A 19,271-nucleotide genomic window follows, 5' to 3' on the forward strand; every position below is an offset into this window, starting at 1 on the left:
AGATACAGTATTTGTCAGTTTCCATACGAACTAAAACGTAACGAAACGTCAAAATTGTATACGATATAATTAATAGTACCCAAGTGACAATATAACTTACTTTCGTGTTTATTTGTTAAATTTAATTTAAAAGCTAAAATTGTATTGCAGCTTACTTTCACTTAGTAAGTAAGTAAGTAATTTATTTATTGTAAACTGTGCTTATTTAGATTAAAAACGCAACTTCTGTACCTAACACGAATAATGATTTATTAAGAAAACATAATTAAATAATTAAATCTATTGTAAAGTACGAGCATTGTAAATGACTCCTTCGATCTAGGCCAATATACACATACTTCTGAGCTTTCGTTCAGCCATGGCATTTGCTGGAAATGCCGTGAAGATGACGGACCGCGGGCGCATGACATTTCTAAGCATCGATGCCAATGGTCAAGGCCGATCATATATTATGTACAATGTGGCATCGTTGTAATACCTGTTAATCTAGGATTTAACAGCTGTGAAGAAACGCCTCCGGCCACACGTGATTACTCGGCATTAAATAATTCGAGCCGCCTTGCAAAATAAATTAAAAAGTAAAGACTTGCAGTGTATGACTGCTTCCGATTCTTCCCCACTCATATTAACCTATATTAGCTAGCTTTACTCCCTAAAACCTTTTTATTAGGTACAGGTAAGGTCAACCGGAATAAATGCAAGTATGGTGTTATTGCGTCTATTTCGTATATCTCAAATACGATTGGTTGGCTAGCGCTCTATGTTACATTTTATTTTCAAGTAGCCTAGGTTTTTATCCCTATAGTAGACGCAGGCTAAACTGACGACCGGGGTCATAATATCTCCTATTTCTCTCACCCTACCTTCGACCACGCGTGAATGAGAAGTTTTACTTTACAACCCCGGGACATTCTGGTTGTTAAGATAAAATAAATACGTTGGGAAGGAAAAATAGTTTAGATTTAAATACGTCAATTAAGAATATATATAAATCGTATAGTAATATCGTTAAAAAATATGGTATCGCTAATTCTGTAAGGAGTTTATTTGTTTAAAAAAAAGTAAGCATGGCCGGGAATGCAGCCCATATAGCAAACCGTAAGTAACCTATTTATTTATTAAGTAAAACCACATCAGAATTCTGGCCTTTGACTACAGTAGTCTCATATAATCTCAAAGGCTAGTAACTAGCCTTTGAGATTTTATAATATGTAGGTATAAGGAGATGGTAAACTTGAGTAATATTTTTAATTAGCTTAATCAAAGTGTCGTTCGCCAGTGTAAACAATAAGATTACCACGTTATAGTACTAAAGTTATACATTGTTTTACATAGTTACAAAAAACGTAATTTGAACACTCATTTTAGATACTTCGACAATGTAATTAAAAAACTGAGTTTATATTCATTTAAGAGAAACTTTATTTATCGTAATAATTCACATTCCGTTATAATTTACCTAAGCTGCAACCTGCGTTTTCTGACAAGAGAGCGTATGATTAAAGCAGCTGAAGGCCGACGCGAGTCAAAGTCATCGTATAAACCCAAATGCCAACTGCCGGATGATACCCAAATGCCGGTTGCATGTTAAACGACTGTTGAAACACTTGACTTACGAAGTCATACGGAAAATAACGTGTTAATGGTATCTAACTGAACCGAATGGTACCAAGGAGGAAAAAATATTATTTAGTAAACGAAGTCGCCCGGAATGCGGTCGGGTGATTCGTTCAATTCAGTTTTGCATATTGCTGTCATTCCGGTCGCTTATTAAGTACGAACGAGTCATTTTAGGCCAATCGGTCGAAGTGCAGTCTCTGATTACGTATTACAGATACGGATGACGAGATCACGTTACACTGGTACCCGCGGAAATCAATGGGGATTGGGAATACACCGTTTGCAAGGAGTCAGCGTTCTTTAATATTCAGAATGGATATTTTTGCTGTACATATTTCCAATAAAGAATGACATTATGCTATTGCAATTATTACTTTAGTTGTATGTTGGGTCGATGCAATTATTTACTACCAAACTCTTACGAACGAAATCAAATAAATAATTCTACTTTTTGCATTACAATTTTGTTATATATATACATTATTTCCTTTGCAATAAATAATAAATATCTGTTCCAATTTTTATCGACAGTGATATTCTTAGGAAGTACATTATTGATTGTACATTATTAGTTTCAAGTCCAGTTACGCTTCACTAGAATTACTCCACTCTTAGCAAACTCACTGACACGTACCTGTTTACTTAAAAAAGTTATTTTCCACGATTATGACTTAGGTACTCGTATTCCTTTATTCGGCTAATCGATTCGGCTCTTGAAATCAATAATCAAGGTTGCTGGATGTACTTCGGATATTTTGAAAGACTAGGTATCTTTAGGCTTTCTCGTCTGGGGTCGTTGGAAAGTGTTCGCCGGTGCGCGTGAGCATGTTAGTTGCGCCACCTGTCGAAGGTCGCGCTCGAGTTTTAATTTTATAAATCAATATTTTAGTAGCAGATTATTCATTTAATCAATTTGAGGTTTTGCTATATCGCGGCATTTTTGTTTCAGAAAAGAAAATGTTTTTAATGCAATGTACTGATTTAATTGCGTTTGATTTTACCTATAGTGTCACATTTTTAGGGTTCCGTACCCAAAGGGTAAAAACGGGACCCTATTACTAAGACTCCGCTGTCCGTCTGTCAGTATGTCTGTCACCAGGCTGTATCTCATGAACCGTGATAGCTAGACAGTTAAAATTTTCACAGATGATGTATTTACATGATGACAAATACTAAAAAGTACGGAACCCTCGGTGGGCGAGTCCGACTCGCACTTGGCCGGTTTTTTTAAATTATATTTTGATGTTTGAACAAAACAAAAAATCGATTTCATTCAGGTTGAATGCTTTTATTTCATGATATATGAAATAATATCGAACATTATTCTAACATGTCGAAATGAGACACAACATAGTACCTAACTAAATTTGTAGGTGAAATAAATACTACATATTGGTGGCCAGATAATATGTAGTTTGCGGCCCGGAGAAGGACTTTTTATCAATCATCATCATCATTTTATGCAGACGAAGTCGCAGTTAGAAGCTAGTAATTTACAAAACAAAATATGCGTAATATATGCCTTATTTTGGAAGCTGACAGTTATATTATTATATTTAAAGGTATCACAAGGCATAATGTAACATAGAATAGATCATACCTAGTATTCTCGAGAGCGTAAACAATACCGGTACCTATAAGATTTCTAGCCAACATGGTCATTTAAATTATAAATACTCTTAAAATCAGGGTATTTACCATGTATATATGTTTTTGCGAGTTCACGATATTTCGTAAATAGTGTTTCGCTAATGCCTGTACTTAAGTATATGTAGACCGCGATTAAACTCGCAGCACGTCAGTTACTCCGTGAGGATGGTATGTGCAACTGTACAGATATATCTTCATCATCAGTTTTTGCGGTCCTCGGCCAGGTTCTTTAGGTTCCTGTAAGACACGACATTTGCTTTTGTTTGGATATATCGGGATTGGCTAAAACAACCATGCATGTTAAATAGGTACCCCATTTTCAATAGTGTTTATAATACCGGTAAATTGATATCACTTACCTACAATGACGCGATTATACCACCGCAAAGAACGCTTTTGCAAATACGAATATAAACAACAAGGAATGCTGCATTGAGTTCAAAATTGAAATGTTGTGTGATGCAGCTTGCATGTAAATCATCATACAATCGATATAGAGGTAAGATACTTATATTTTCAACCTTAACATCAACAACCAAGTCTTTTGAAATATTGCAAAAGTTTTATTATTAAATGTAAAACTATGAAAACGGATTATATCGCGTATATTGAATTTATAATTCATCCCGACGTTTCGAACTCTTTACAGCGTTCGTGGTCAACGGGTCACCACGGGTCGGGATGAATTATAAATTCAATATACGCGATATAATCCGTTTTCATAGTTTTATTTCATGAGTAACTATCGCGGTAACCGAAGACAATATTATTAAATGTAAAGTTAACCATATTTATCAGAGTAATCAGTTCACTTTGTACGGAAATCTTCATATAGGTATACTATTCCCTTTTTAATTGTTCTTGGAAATGCATTTAAATATTATAATCTGCACGTATTTTTCCTAAACAAACTAATAAAGGTGTTTTTAAAGTTTTTGAATTGATTATTTATATTCACAATGTTAGTAGTGGTGGACTAGGAAAACGTGTATTATGTCTGTTTTTTTTTCACACTTCACTATAGGCATCACAAAAAAACACGTGCAACATACAACACTTCTTGAAGCTCATGTAATTAGTTACGTTTTACTGGATGCACGAACAGTAGGTAATCGAAGCAATTATGATAAAATAACCGAAAACAAAAAAATACAAAGAGTAATTGTTTCTCTACCATCTAATAGAGTTATTATTGCAAAATTTAGTAATTTAGTTAAAAGCTGCAAGCACGACTACACGATTATGTTACATACTAACAGAAAAACTAACTGGCTACAAATAGCCACGTAACATTTTGGAGGATGGAGCAATTGTCATTAGAATTTTGATTTTACGTGGCATTGATCATTCAATTTGAAGCCCTCACTCGATTCCGGGAAGTCAAAAATGCGAATCGATCAATTCGTTACAGCACTTACAGCTAATGATTGTATTGTATTTTTAACAAAACTGTGGAAAATGCGTTCCGTTTATGCTTAAAAAAAAACAAGTGCCAGTCGGACTCGCGCACGAAGGGTTCCGTACCATTACGCAAAAAACGGCAAATAAATCACGTTTGTTGTATGGGAGCCCCACTTAAATATTTATTTTATTCTGTTTTTAGTATTTGTTGTTATAGCGGCAACAGAAATACATCATCAATACATTATCTCTGAAAATTTCAACTGTCTAGCTATCACAGTTCATGAAATACAGCCTGGTAACAGACGGACAGACAGACAGACAGACAGCAGAGTCGTAGTAAATAGGGTCCCGTTTTTACCCTTTGGGTAAGGAACCCTAAACATTAACTATATGCGTAGTACGAATATGTGTAGTAGTGGGGGGTACGTTGACAGTGCTGAAGCAGAGTTTCTAGATACTCGCGCTTTTTAAATTTTAATATGCCTTAGTTTTATTCTAGCCCTGTTTGTTGTATTGTATTTAATAATTATTAGTGACGTGACATGCAATAAGATATATGTTTATACACTGTTTTCGTTACTCAAGGAAACTTCTATTGTACCTACTAAAATGAATGTCTGTGAAATTGATTAAGATACGAGTAATATAAATTGAGAACATATCTAAAAACTGAAATGCAAAAGTTGATTAAAATGTTAAATTTAGTAAACACCTATTCTAACTCTGGAACCAATGTTCTTGCTCATCTGCAAAACAATGATAATACGGGCATTTGAACTCAGGGCCTTCATTAGGCAGGGTCACTAAGAGAAGGTGAATTAAAAAAACTTAATTAACGAATTACTTTTCACCATAATCATAATTTTAGCCTCCCGTCGCCTAAGTAACTGACCATAGGCCTCTCGTCCCACCTATTTGTGACAATTCATTTAAAAAAAAACTGACTTCAAAATACTCAGACAGGTGTTTTTTATTTTCCTTAAAAAATACGTTTGCTTACATAAGAAGTGAAAATTAGCCATCAAATTAATTACATTCTGTTATTGAAGTGGGTTTCGTCAACAAACTTCTCGAAGCAATGTGTCAAATGCATTGGAAATCAGACAGGGAAAGCCAATTGTTGAATAAAATACTTATTCGTATTTCGTGAGCAAAATGTGCGATGGGGCTATAGGAGTTACTTTCGATCTTTTATTAGTCCCAGAGGCACGCTAAGCATGTTGATTGAACGGTATAAATAATGTTTAGAGTTGTATTGTACAGTTATAATAATTGTAGGTACTTATGTGTTTGTCATCTTTTTTTTTATACCACGTCGGTGGCAATCAAGCATACGGCCCGCCTGATGGTAAGCAGTTACCGTAGCCTATGGACGGCTGCAACACCGGAGATATTACTCGCGCGTTGCGACCCTTTAAAAACCTGTACACTCCTTTTTTGAAGAACCCCATACTGTAGCCCCTCGGGAAAACCTCGGCAAATCTTACAATAAATGTTGATAGTAGAATAGGCGGGAATATTGTGATTAATATTTTTTTATAAAAATAGCTTTTGATGTGGCTCTATTTCTAACATAATACTTACTAAGAAACTGCAAAACGAGATGTTAAAATATAAATATATGCTCGAAGTAAAGACTTAGCATACCAAAATTTTCTAGCAGTTTTAATTGCTTAACATCACAATCTCTATAAAACACTGCACCAGCTGCCACCATTAAGATATTTAAAGTGATTTCGAAGAAGATCATCTAGATAGAGATGGGCGTTCAAAAACGGGTTATAAAGTGTTGCTTAAATTCTATAAGGTGGTTTTCAATTTCAATGATCATAATTATGGTTTGGCGAAGGCAAACATGCAAATGCTGCTATAGGTTTTTCGTCAAAATGTCATCGTTATAATTAGTTGATATGTTACCGGTGTCACAATAAATTTGTTATTTTGGCGTATAACTAATCCATTTATAGATTGCTATACGAAAATACAAAACTGTGTGATTTGGAGATTCTAACAGTCAGCGGACGGATTAAATTAGTCTATCGAATGCTGCAGATGTAGCTCAAAACCGGGAGGAGTGGAAGAAGAGGGGGGGCCTTTGCTCAGCAGTGGGACACGATAGGCTCGTAATAATAATAATAATATCGAATGCTATCGGGGCAAGCTGCCCTCTCCGACGTGTCGGAAGCCGGTGTCGCTCGAAGACCCTCTCTTACACGGGAAAGGACATGTTTTTAAGGCACTTAAATTCGCATGATTACTTTGTATCAGTTATGAATGACTCATCTAATTTGCATTAAGGTTTTAGCTCCAGCTAAACGTGTAACTGCATTCACCGTCAATAAATCCAAGCATGACATTATTTGCATTAAATTCTAACTAAAACAGCCTACATATTTTAAGTCCGCAAGACAACACGTGTCCACAGAGAACAAACCAGTTCAGTATCCGATTGCTAGTCTTAATCACTCGTTCACCGAGTAGCCGGGTGACCGACCAGAACTCTTATTCATAAATCTTATGCCCGCCCAGCATTCCTAAGACCGACCCCTGATTATAAATCGTTGCTACGAAACCTGGGGTCTAGGTATACTAGAAACTAGTCGCTATAAAATGTTTTGCGAATGTTGTCTGCCACCGGCGACTTTCATCACAGGCATTACAGCCTATAAATATACATAGGGTAATATTGGTAACAGGGGTACATACGTCGAAAGCCTGATAAACAATTGAACTCAGAGGACCATGGCTAACTAGGCGTTTAGGAAAGACAAATCTTTCAGAACCTTCAGGGTAAGTATAGAGATTTTTTGAAGTCCATTTACGAAGAAACATACGCCCTTCTCCTTAATATTTTGTACTTACTCGTATTTTCTATAAAAAGCTATCTATTACATTAGTAACTATGCCAAAAAATTTATCAAAACAAATTAATGTGTAAAAGATATGGATAGTTTATAAATAAAGTAGCTTAACAAGTAACTTTGATTACCTAACTCAAGTTGCTTATATATGGCAATTTAAACTTTATGATAAATTTCTTATCAGTTCTTTCAACAAACAATACAGAGCAAGGGCACTTATGGATATTTTGATATTTAAAAAATGTTGTATTTGTAATTACAGTCGACGTTCTTCTAATTAGTATGATAAATACTTACATTTAAGTCCTAATAACATCCAATATTGCCGGTACAACACAACTTTTTAACCGATCGGTAAAATTCAATCAACAAACGTCGGAAAAACCACGAAAAATAGAGAAACACAATGCGCGTCGATTAACAACGAACAAAAAGTTTTATAAGACACGATAATTCGTAAATAATGTAAAGAGCGGTACGTAGCTCCGCGCGGCGGCGAATAGCAAAACTGACGCACGCGACCAGCTGGCGCCGCCAAGGTATTGTTAAAAGTTACTTTTACTTGCGAGACTTCTGGCTCTAGGCAGGTTATGAGACCTCCCGCCGTAATGCCGACTCTACCGATTCGCGTACACGCGAAAGAGAAAAACATACATCACGCAGCTCTGGTTATGTTTCTATGGTATACCCTAGAATACCTATTTGTGCAAGATTAAAGAAAATTATTGCTATGCAAAATTATTGGTCACGGTTGATTGATATTTTAGGTGAGTATTGCCTTATTTCCTGGCAGTGTGCGCGGATACAGGGCATGGCTAATACCGGCACCGAACTATTACAAGAACTTACACTTAAACTATACACAATAAAAAACAATGCAATCAATGATACCTACCTTTTAAACTTAAGATTAAATAATAATTATGTCCACAACTTTCCAATCAAAGAAAAACATGATTTTAATGTTATTCGTTTCTTATTTAGACCAAAATAGTTTTGTAATGAAAATGTTCTTAAATGGTTAATGTTGATTCTAGCTGACTGATTAATAAAAAAAGGTAATATGGAGAACGATATAAATTACCTTAAAATGTTCATGACTGACACCAGTTTTTTTTACTTAAAAGTATTACCATCTATGCCTAAAGGCTAATTTGTCTTAAGGAATTCATGTCGCAACCTCAACTCAAGGGTTTGCATCAGTGTGATTGTCTATCAAATATCAAGTGATAGAGTAGCGAGTCCACAATCGTGTGTATCGCGGCCTCGCACGCATACCCAGTCGAATTAGTCAATATGTATCGATTAGGTTATATGGATCGATTTATTTCACCTATCACTTATCATAGTTCAGAGATCAAATCGTGGCAGCGGTGTAGTTTGCAGGTTGAATGTTAACGTGCTACATTAAGTTAATTAACAACTAAGAGCCCAGGGGCTGTAGAATGTTGTCATGTAATTGTACTTAACTATGCTCATTATACATTAAAAATTGTCTGTAGTCTGACCTCGTTTATTAGTACATTGTGCAATGAGGGGGTAAGTAAAATATTGTACTGGTCTCTATATATGAAATTAAAGACTCGAGTCGAGTAACAATATTCTTACCCCCGAACTTACACACAATGATTTTCATCACACTTGCAAAGAAAAAACCGGCCATGTGCAAGTCGGACTCGCGTTGCAAGGGTTCCGTACATTACACAATTTAAACAATGTATTTTTTATGTGAAATGTAAGTGAAATGTCTTTAAAAAACCCCTAGGGGGTCGGATCAAAAACTAAGTAATTAAGTCCGACTCACGCTTGACTACACATTTCTAATAGGTTTTCCTGTGATCTATAGGTAAATAACTATTTTGTGTATTTTTTTCAAAATTTTAGACCCAGTAGATTCGGGGAATGGTCATTCTTTGTATATTTCCTTGAATAACTTCTAAACTGTTTATCCTAAAATTATAAAAAAAATATGTTTGAGTTTCTCACAATGAGCTCTTTCATTTGATATGTATTTACCCCCCAAAAGTGTTCCCCATGTTTAAATTTTATTTGTTTACGTTACATGTCCATCTTTGAGTCACAAACTTACATATGTATACCAAATTTCAACTTAATTGGTTCAGTAGTTTCGGAGAAAATAGGCTGTGACAGAAGGACAGACAGACAGACGCACGAGTGATCCTATAAGGGTTCCGTTTTTTACTTTTGAGGTACGGAACCCTAAAAACTAAATATTAAGCGAAATAATTCATAAATACGGTGACATTTCAGACATTCGTCGGCCATATTGTCATTTTTAGGGTTCCGTACCTCAAAAGGAAAAAAACGGAACCCTTATAGGATCACTCGTGCGTCTGTCTGTCTGTCTGTCCGTCTGTCACAGCCTATTTTCTCCGAAACTACTGGACCAATTAAGTTGAAATTTGGTACACACATGTAAGTTTGTGACCCAAAGACGGACATGTATCGTAAACAAATTAATTTTAAACATGCGGGCCACTTTTGGGGGGTTAATGAGAAAAAAAAAATAGTTATTCAAACTATATCGTGTTAATATCAAATGAAAGAGCTCATTGTGAGAATCTCAAATATATTTTTTTTATAATTTTAGCATAAACAGTTTAGAAGTTATTCAAGAAAATAGGCAAAAAATGACCATTCCCCCTTTATCTCCGAAACTACTGGGTCTAAAATTTTGAAAAAAAATACACAACATAGATCTTTACCTATAGATTACAGGAAAACCTATTAGAAATGTACAGTCAAGCGTGAGTCGGACTTAATTACTTAGTTTTTGATCCGACCCCTAGGGAAAAAACACATTTCCCTTACATTTCACATAAAAATACATTGTTTAAATTGTGTAATGTACGGAACCCTTGCAACGCGAGTCCGACTCGCACTTGGCCGGTTTTTGACTAATTAGGCATCGGACCTGTCCGCATTGAGCCACGATTGAAAATTGTGTAAAAATATTTTAAACGGTTATTAAATTAAATATAATATATTAATAACAGGTCACTCACGTATTTTAAGTCGAAAAACGCTCGACATGTTTCACTTTGTACCGAGTAGTGTCATCAGGAGCTTGCGTTGACTATTAAATTAAATATTTTTAAACATAAACAAAACAATAAAAAATATAAAAGTTAGCATTTTGAAAGTAAAACTAATTTTATACCTTGACTTTTACTTGGGTTGTTGAGTTAGTGACATAATAAAAAAAGCTATAACTCCCGTGGGAGTCAAATTGTCTTTACCTCTCGCTGCACATGCGTGAAATAGATTGCTTACTACAAGTGTGATGAAAAAGATGTAACAGATTTATTTGGCTTTTTATATCGATTTGGATAAGAATTACAATATTTACTTGCGAAAAGAGATAAGATGAAAAACACGCCTATGACAACAGTTAGTGCGCAATTGACCCAGATTAATATAATTTGTACTTATAATCTCAGACATTACCTGAAGCGGTTGGTAAGTAAGTAAGTAAGTAAGCGGTCGAAAGGTGAGCAAATGACAAATGATTAAAATGCATCGGTTTGCGTACGCTTGTGCCAACGATTAAGTATACTCGTATGTAAAACCGCGAGGCATCAATACGTAATTTTTTATTTTTTATTTAATTAACATGATAAATGTCCATAATATTGTCTTCGGTTACCGCGATAGTTACTCATGAAATAAAACTATGAAAACGGATTATATCGCGTATATTGAATTTATAATACATCCCGACGTTTCGAACTCTTTACAGCGTTCGTGGTCAACGGGTGACTGAGGAAAAATTACAAAATGCAAAAATACCCACATACTAAAATAATGAACAATCATAGACTACAAACTTTAAGGCTGGTTGTACATGCAAAATCGGTTCATAAGGCTAGTTATACACTATAATTATTTTTCAAGTAAAGATATATATATATACGCGATAAAAATAAACTATGCCGGCTCCAACCCTACACCACGGACCCGAGAAGATTTAATTCCCTCCTAAATTGTAAGAGGGTATCCCAATATGGGACCGGCAACAAACTCGGCGGGACACATCTTTTCAAAACATCAGAATGTCCAGCATCATCCAACACTACGGTCTCACAGTCTATGTCTCGCTTGCTCCTTTATCAGGTGGACTACAGGATCCCAAGCTGGTGGTAGAGAAAAGCCATCTTCCCTATTAAAGTTTGGATATTTCTTAATCTCAATGGCCTCGCGCAGCATTCTGGGTATGTAACGCTTCTCCTTGGCAAGAACCAGAGGCTTATCAAACTTGATTGAGTGATTGGCTTTATCCATGACATGCTCACAGACAGCAGACCTAGGTCGACGGTGCTTGACATCAGCTATGTGTTCCTTCACCCGAGTGGAAATGCTCCGTTTCGTCTGCCCGACATATGATAGGCCACACTCACAGTCCAGCCTGTACACTCCTGCAGTCTGTAGAGGGGTATTGCATTTTACAGGCCTCAGGAATTGTGACATCTTCTTCATTGGCTTGAAATATGTTTTTATAGAAGCACGCTTCAAGATGTGGCTGATCCTGTCCGTGACCCCCCTGACAAAAGGCAGAATGGCAGGCCTGCGCTCGACTGTGGGGATCTTAATGTGGGACCTCTGGTTGACCCGCGGTATCCTGAGCTCGTTTGCCTGGAGCGCGCGCCTGGCATGCTGGAGCTCCGCGGCCAGATGCTGGTCATCACATATCCTCTGGGCTCTCTGAAACAAAGATTTGCCTACTGTAACAAGTTGACTGGGATGGTGATGCGATTTGCCATTTAAGTACCTATCAGTATGAGTAGGTTTCCTATACACAGTGCGACCTAGGGTGTTATCAGGATTTCTTTTTACCAATACATCCAAGAAGGGGAGAGAACAGTCTTTTTCCAACTCCATAGTAAATTTTATTTTGCTATGGATGGAATTTAGGTGATCCAAGAAAGTTGAAACACTACTTTTTGGAAGTATAGTAAAAGTGTCATCTACGTATCTTTTAAATATCTTCGGTCGCACAGGAGCCAATGAGAGTGCCCTCTCCTCGAAGTCCTCCATAAAGATGTCAGCGACTACTGGAGACACCGGAGACCCCATGGCCACGCCGTCGACTTGAAGATAGAATTCACCATTCCATAGCAAGTAGCCAGATGTAAGGCAATGTTCCAACAGCTTAGCATATTCCTCTGACATGTTCTGCTCACATAACCTCTTCTTGACAATTTCAATGCAGTCTTGTACCGGTAGGCTTGTAAATAGCGACTGGACGTCAAAACTGACCATGATCTCATCATCAGTCAATGTTAGGTCTTTAATCTCACCGATGAAATGGTAAGAATCCTTTGTATGCGTGCTAGTGTTACCACGTAATGCTGAGAGGGCTCCCGCGAGGTACTGAGCCAATTTGTATGTGGGAGCATCTATCTGATGATATTTTAATGATGTTGTTGAACAAGGTAATAAACGTTACGCATTTACATTTGAACAATGCAAGAAACGACAAAGTGCCAAGTTTGACAAGTTAAAATCGAAAACGAGACGCAGCGATAACGGAGGGCTTCAGAATAATAGCGCTAACGGAACGTCGCTGTCAGTGTCAAATCGGTCGGTTGTCAATCTATCCAGTAAACAATTGTCGACGTCTGAGTTTTCAGTATTAGAAAAAGGTCTTAATTATGTTGTGGCTCCGCGAAAGATCCCTTTTGAGGACATTATTGTTAGTGTAGAAGACTGTCTGGTGAAAAATCAGGTAAAGAAGGAAGATTTGGAGGCTATACGGCAGGATGTTTCGTCATTATTACGGAAAGCCAAGCCTCCGAAAAGGAATTTGCCTAGAGATGAATTGGCCGCGTTGAAAACGTTACGCGATGATCCAGACCTTACTATTCTTCGAGCGGATAAGGGAAATGCGACGGTTGTACTTAATACTTCAGATTATAACCAGAAAATTAGGGAATTATTAGCGGATACTACAACCTACAAACATGTAAAGACGGACCCGACTATGAAAGTATTGAAAACCACTAAAGAACTAATTAGTGATTACTCGGAGAGCCTTGATCTGAATGTTGCAAGTTTAGTTCCTGACTGCCCCGTGCCTCCAAAGTTGTATGGGTTGCCAAAAATACACAAACCTAGTGCCCCACTACGTCCCATAGTGAGCCAGATAGATGCTCCCACATACAAATTGGCTCAGTACCTCGCGGGAGCCCTCTCAGCATTACGTGGTAACACTAGCACGCATACAAAGGATTCTTACCATTTCATCGGTGAGATTAAAGACCTAACATTGACTGATGATGAGATCATGGTCAGTTTTGACGTCCAGTCGCTATTTACAAGCCTACCGGTACAAGACTGCATTGAAATTGTCAAGAAGAGGTTATGTGAGCAGAACATGTCAGAGGAATATGCTAAGCTGTTGGAACATTGCCTTACATCTGGCTACTTGCTATGGAATGGTGAATTCTATCTTCAAGTCGACGGCGTGGCCATGGGGTCTCCGGTGTCTCCAGTAGTCGCTGACATCTTTATGGAGGACTTCGAGGAGAGGGCACTCTCATTGGCTCCTGTGCGACCGAAGATATTTAAAAGATACGTAGATGACACTTTTACTATACTTCCAAAAAGTAGTGTTTCAACTTTCTTGGATCACCTAAATTCCATCCATAGCAAAATAAAATTTACTATGGAGTTGGAAAAAGACTGTTCTCTCCCCTTCTTGGATGTATTGGTAAAAAGAAATCCTGATAACACCCTAGGTCGCACTGTGTATAGGAAACCTACTCATACTGATAGGTACTTAAATGGCAAATCGCATCACCATCCCAGTCAACTTGTTACAGTAGGCAAATCTTTGTTTCAGAGAGCCCAGAGGATATGTGATGACCAGCATCTGGCCGCGGAGCTCCAGCATGCCAGGCGCGCGCTCCAGGCAAACGAGCTCAGGATACCGCGGGTCAACCAGAGGTCCCACATTAAGATCCCCACAGTCGAGCGCAGGCCTGCCATTCTGCCTTTTGTCAGGGGGGTCACGGACAGGATCAGCCACATCTTGAAGCGTGCTTCTATAAAAACATATTTCAAGCCAATGAAGAAGATGTCACAATTCCTGAGGCCTGTAAAATGCAATACCCCTCTACAGACTGCAGGAGTGTACAGGCTGGACTGTGAGTGTGGCCTATCATATGTCGGGCAGACGAAACGGAGCATTTCCACTCGGGTGAAGGAACACATAGCTGATGTCAAGCACCGTCGACCTAGGTCTGCTGTCTGTGAGCATGTCATGGATAAAGCCAATCACTCAATCAAGTTTGATAAGCCTCTGGTTCTTGCCAAGGAGAAGCGTTACATACCCAGAATGCTGCGCGAGGCCATTGAGATTAAGAAATATCCAAACTTTAATAGGGAAGATGGCTTTTCTCTACCACCAGCTTGGGATCCTGTAGTCCACCTGATAAAGGAGCAAGCGAGACATAGACTGTGAGACCGTAGTGTTGGATGATGCTGGACATTCTGATGTTTTGAAAAGATGTGTCCCGCCGAGTTTGTTGCCGGTCCCATATTGGGATACCCTCTTACAATTTAGGAGGGAATTAAATCTTCTCGGGTCCGTGGTGTAGGGTTGGAGCCGGCATAGTTTATTTTTATCGCGTATATATATATATCTTTACTTGAAAAATAATTATAGTGTATAACTAGCCTTATGAACCGATTTTGCATGTACAACCAGCCTTAAAGTTTGTAGTCTATGATTGTTCATTATTTTAGTATGTGGGTATTTTTGCATTTTGTAATTTTTCCTCAGTCACCCGTTGACCACGAACGCTGTAAAGAGTTCGAAACGTCGGGATGTATTATAAATTCAATATACGCGATATAATCCGTTTTCATAGTTTTATTTCATGATAAATGTCGCTAAATGAAGATGTAATATCATCAATAATATGATTGATGTTAGCTCGAATTATTTTATAGGTTTTATAAAAAATAAACTTACACCTTGACAAGGAAATACTGAATAAAAATATAAGCTTGGACTGACCTTATAAGCGCTTTACGTGTAATTGAATCTAATGTAAGAAAAAGTCGTGATTTTCATTACAGAATGCTAATTAGTCTATTGTAAGCGGCATCTGCCGAAACCTTGCTCAAGCGTTGTAATGTAATTATTAGCTACGGTTTAACTGTCAATGACAACAATATAAAAGGTCCAATCACTTACTCCACGAGTGTTCAGTACTATATCACGAAGGCTTACTTACTCATTAGTCATTGAAATCAATATATTAGCAATATAATTGAATATTATACGTTAAGCTACTTAATGTCCTTTGAAACACATGGCGCTTTATGCTCAACGGAATTCCCATATAACTTACAAGACTTATTAGGATCATTAATTTTGAGTACAACAGGCGTATTATGGATGGTTTCATCCACGTGATAAAATAACTGTCACTTTTTGACACCGCGGGATAGAAAGTGACGAACACCGTTTTATCACGCTGTCACGTAGACAAGAACGACCATCGTATTCGTACAGGAATCTTATGAAATGTCAACACATACCGGATTTTAGGTATTATAATGATAAATAGTTTCTGCACGTGACTTCTTCTGCGTGGAATGATGATGACGATGATGATTGATAAGAACTCCTCTATGGCCTTTCCCGGGTATGATAGATAGTTACTTTCGCATTTATGTTGCCGTGCCTTGAAACTCGGTTCAATTTTGGTATCTTTCGCTTGCACAGGTACTCAATATTAGCACGAGAGGTAAATCGACAAGTTTGTTCCCTTGTAAAATAAATAGCTGTGTATTTAGAATCCCATAAAAATTACAGTACTCAGTTTAAATATAAATATATAATTATAAACGATGAATTTATAAAAAAACGGATTACCAGACATTCTGAAGTGTTACGCGAATACGAACAAATTAAATGACAGTTTGTTTTCTAGAGATAATTTTGAATGGGTACTACTTTAGTAGGTAACTTTTACGAACAAATGTATAATAAAATTAATAAATAGGATGGATAAAAGATGCGGTCTTCAAGGTTCGAGATCTCTAAACTAGATCACCATTTAACAAAAAACCGGATAATTGCGAGTCGGACTCGCCCATCGAGGGTTCCGTACAAATTTAATTTTTAGTATATTTGTTGTTATAGCGGTAACAGAAATACATCATGTGTTTCCGAATAAGTAACTTTAATATTCGAACAGAGGTTTTTACGCTGTCATAAAATTGTATCTTTTACGTCTTAATTTAAAAAAACTACCTAAGTATAAGGTCAGGTGCGGTAAGAGAAACATATGTAGTTTCTCCCCGGGACATTAGACCAGCGGTGGAACAAAAATGGGTTTTGATAATATTAAAGTTTTTTCTTTTTCGATATGTCATTGTTAGCATGTTAAATAAGACTTTCGTAAAAAGTTAGAAATTTTTAGGGTGAGCGTTCGGATATATTGAAATATTTTAATTTCTGCTAATAACTTTGTAAATATAGAATTAAAGTTACAAAAAACTTTAACATATTCAATACCACTTTAATTTATACACAATATTCGGTTTTTAGAAATCTGGAACATGTGCTTTCTGGTGAACTTAAAAACATGAATTATTTTGTAAATAAATAATTAGAGTAGCTGATATTGCAAAATTACGATATTATGGATCAGCTTATTATACTTGTAAAAAATTAGAAATGTAGACAATGTGCTTCTCTAGATATTGATATCTGGTTAAGCAGTATAGCCAATATTGAATTAAAGTTTGTAGAGTTAATATTAAACGGTCATGACAATGATCTTAGTTCCCACACAAAAGATTAGAAATATAAAATTTGTGCGTCACTAAATACTGATACGTATGCATTCCGTGCTTATATTTACGTTACATTTCAAACGCGCGGCATGGTTGCGCGCGCCGCGCTGTGCGCCGCCGAGGCAGCGATCAAACGGTATTGATATATATAGGTAGGTAGATCAACGGTATATAGATCAACGGGCTAGCGGGTAACCTAACCTTGCTAGACGCGTGCAAAATAATATTTCACAAAATTCAAAAAAATGTTCTAAAAGCAATCTGTATTTTTAACAGGTTAAAATTAAGTATCTAAATAGTCATAAAAATAATAAACCAGAACATTTGGTCGTGTCGTGTCTAACCTTGCCAGGCGATCTAAAAAGTATGGCACTTACTTGTACGCAAAATTAAGTTTGTTTACTATACAAATTGTATGCATTACAAAGTTATCTTTGCACACAAAATTAAGTTTCTCTACTATACAAAGCGTATGCATCGCAGTTATTTTTGCACGCAAAATTATGTTTGTCTACTAAACAAAGTGTATGCATTACAAAGTTATTTTTGTAGTAAATTAAAGACCACTAGGTAGGATGTACAGTCAGCAATACTATTCGCTTAGCACCTTTGCATACAAACCTATACAGGGGTGGTATCTTTTCTCTGCAGCTAACTGTACAATGTGATTGTAACTATGAGGATGGTGTATATTTATGATGTATGAGGACATTTCTATTAAAAGTTATGTTAGATTTTGAAATGTTTATATTGAGTATATCTACTTATATAAAAATTTGAATTTTGGTTATGAAATTTTATATTATATAACATACAAAAAAAACAACAATAAACAAAAAAATATATATAGGGCTGTATCTCCTAAACCGTCCGTCGCAGCGCAAAAATAGAAAAAATTTCGTTCCCCTCTTTCAATATACAAAAAACACAATAAATAAATAAATGAATATTATAGGACATTCTTACACAGATTGACAGTCCCACAGTAAGCTCAAGAAGGCTTGTGTTATGGGTACTCAGACAACGATATATATAATATACAAATACATAGAAAACACCCATGACTCAGGAACAAATATCTGTGTTCATCACACAAATAAATGCCCTTACCGGAATTCGAACCCAGGACCATCGGCTTCACAGGCAGGGTCACCCACTAGGCCAGACCGGTCGTACAATGAAACACAAAAAGAAAAAAAAATCTTTACACGGCTGTATCTCCTAAACCGCGCGTCGTAGCACAAAAACAATCATCAAATTTTCGATCCACTTTAAGAAACCCTCAATTAATATTTAAAAAAAAAACAAAAAAAAAACGAAAAAATCTTTATAAGGCTCTATCTCCTGAACCGTGCGTCGTAGCGCAAAATAATAAAATTTTCGTTCAACTGCAGTGGACCCTTAATTAACATTAAAAAAAAAGAAAAAAGGAAAGAAAATTCTTTAGAGGGCTGTATCTCCTAAACAGTGCGTTGTAGAGCAAAAATCGTGCGACGGAGCGCAAAAATAATCAAATTTTCGTTCCACTTTAAGAAACCCTTAATTAATATAGGTGTATAAAAAAACACAAAAAATCCGTATAAGGCTTAATCTCCTAAACCGTGCGCCGTAGCGCAAAATAATAACATTTTCGTCCGCCTGCAGTAGACCCTTACTAAACATTAAAAAAAAAAAAAAAAAAAAACAGAAAAAATATTTACAGGGCTGTATCTCCTAAACCGTTCGTTATAGCGCAAAAATAATCAAATTTTCGTTCCCCTATCAGAAGCCCCTAAGCAACATACAAAAAACACAATGAAAACATAAAAGAAAAAAACAAAGAAAACAATCTTTTTATAGGGCTGTATCTCCTAAACCGTGCGTCGGAGCGCAAAAAAAAGTAAAATGTTCGTTCCCCTCTAAAAA

At 36.6% G+C, this 19,271-nt stretch overlaps 1 protein-coding gene across 1 annotated transcript in view; it reads right to left on the reverse strand.

Annotated features, from left to right (window-relative positions):
• Positions 1 to 8,055, reverse strand: part of LOC134743018 (mucin-2-like) — an 80,824-nt gene extending 72,769 nt beyond the window's left edge. Inside the window, exon 1 of the mRNA XM_063676284.1 lies at positions 7,833 to 8,055. The gene's annotated coding sequence lies outside the window, so the exon portion shown is untranslated. The remainder of the gene's footprint in view (positions 1 to 7,832) is intronic.
• Positions 8,056 to 19,271: the final 11,216 nt, after the last annotated feature.

The sequence above is a fragment of the Cydia strobilella genome, chromosome 7 (assembly GCF_947568885.1).
Source record: "Cydia strobilella chromosome 7, ilCydStro3.1, whole genome shotgun sequence".
Lineage (NCBI taxonomy): Eukaryota > Metazoa > Arthropoda > Insecta > Lepidoptera > Tortricidae > Cydia > Cydia strobilella.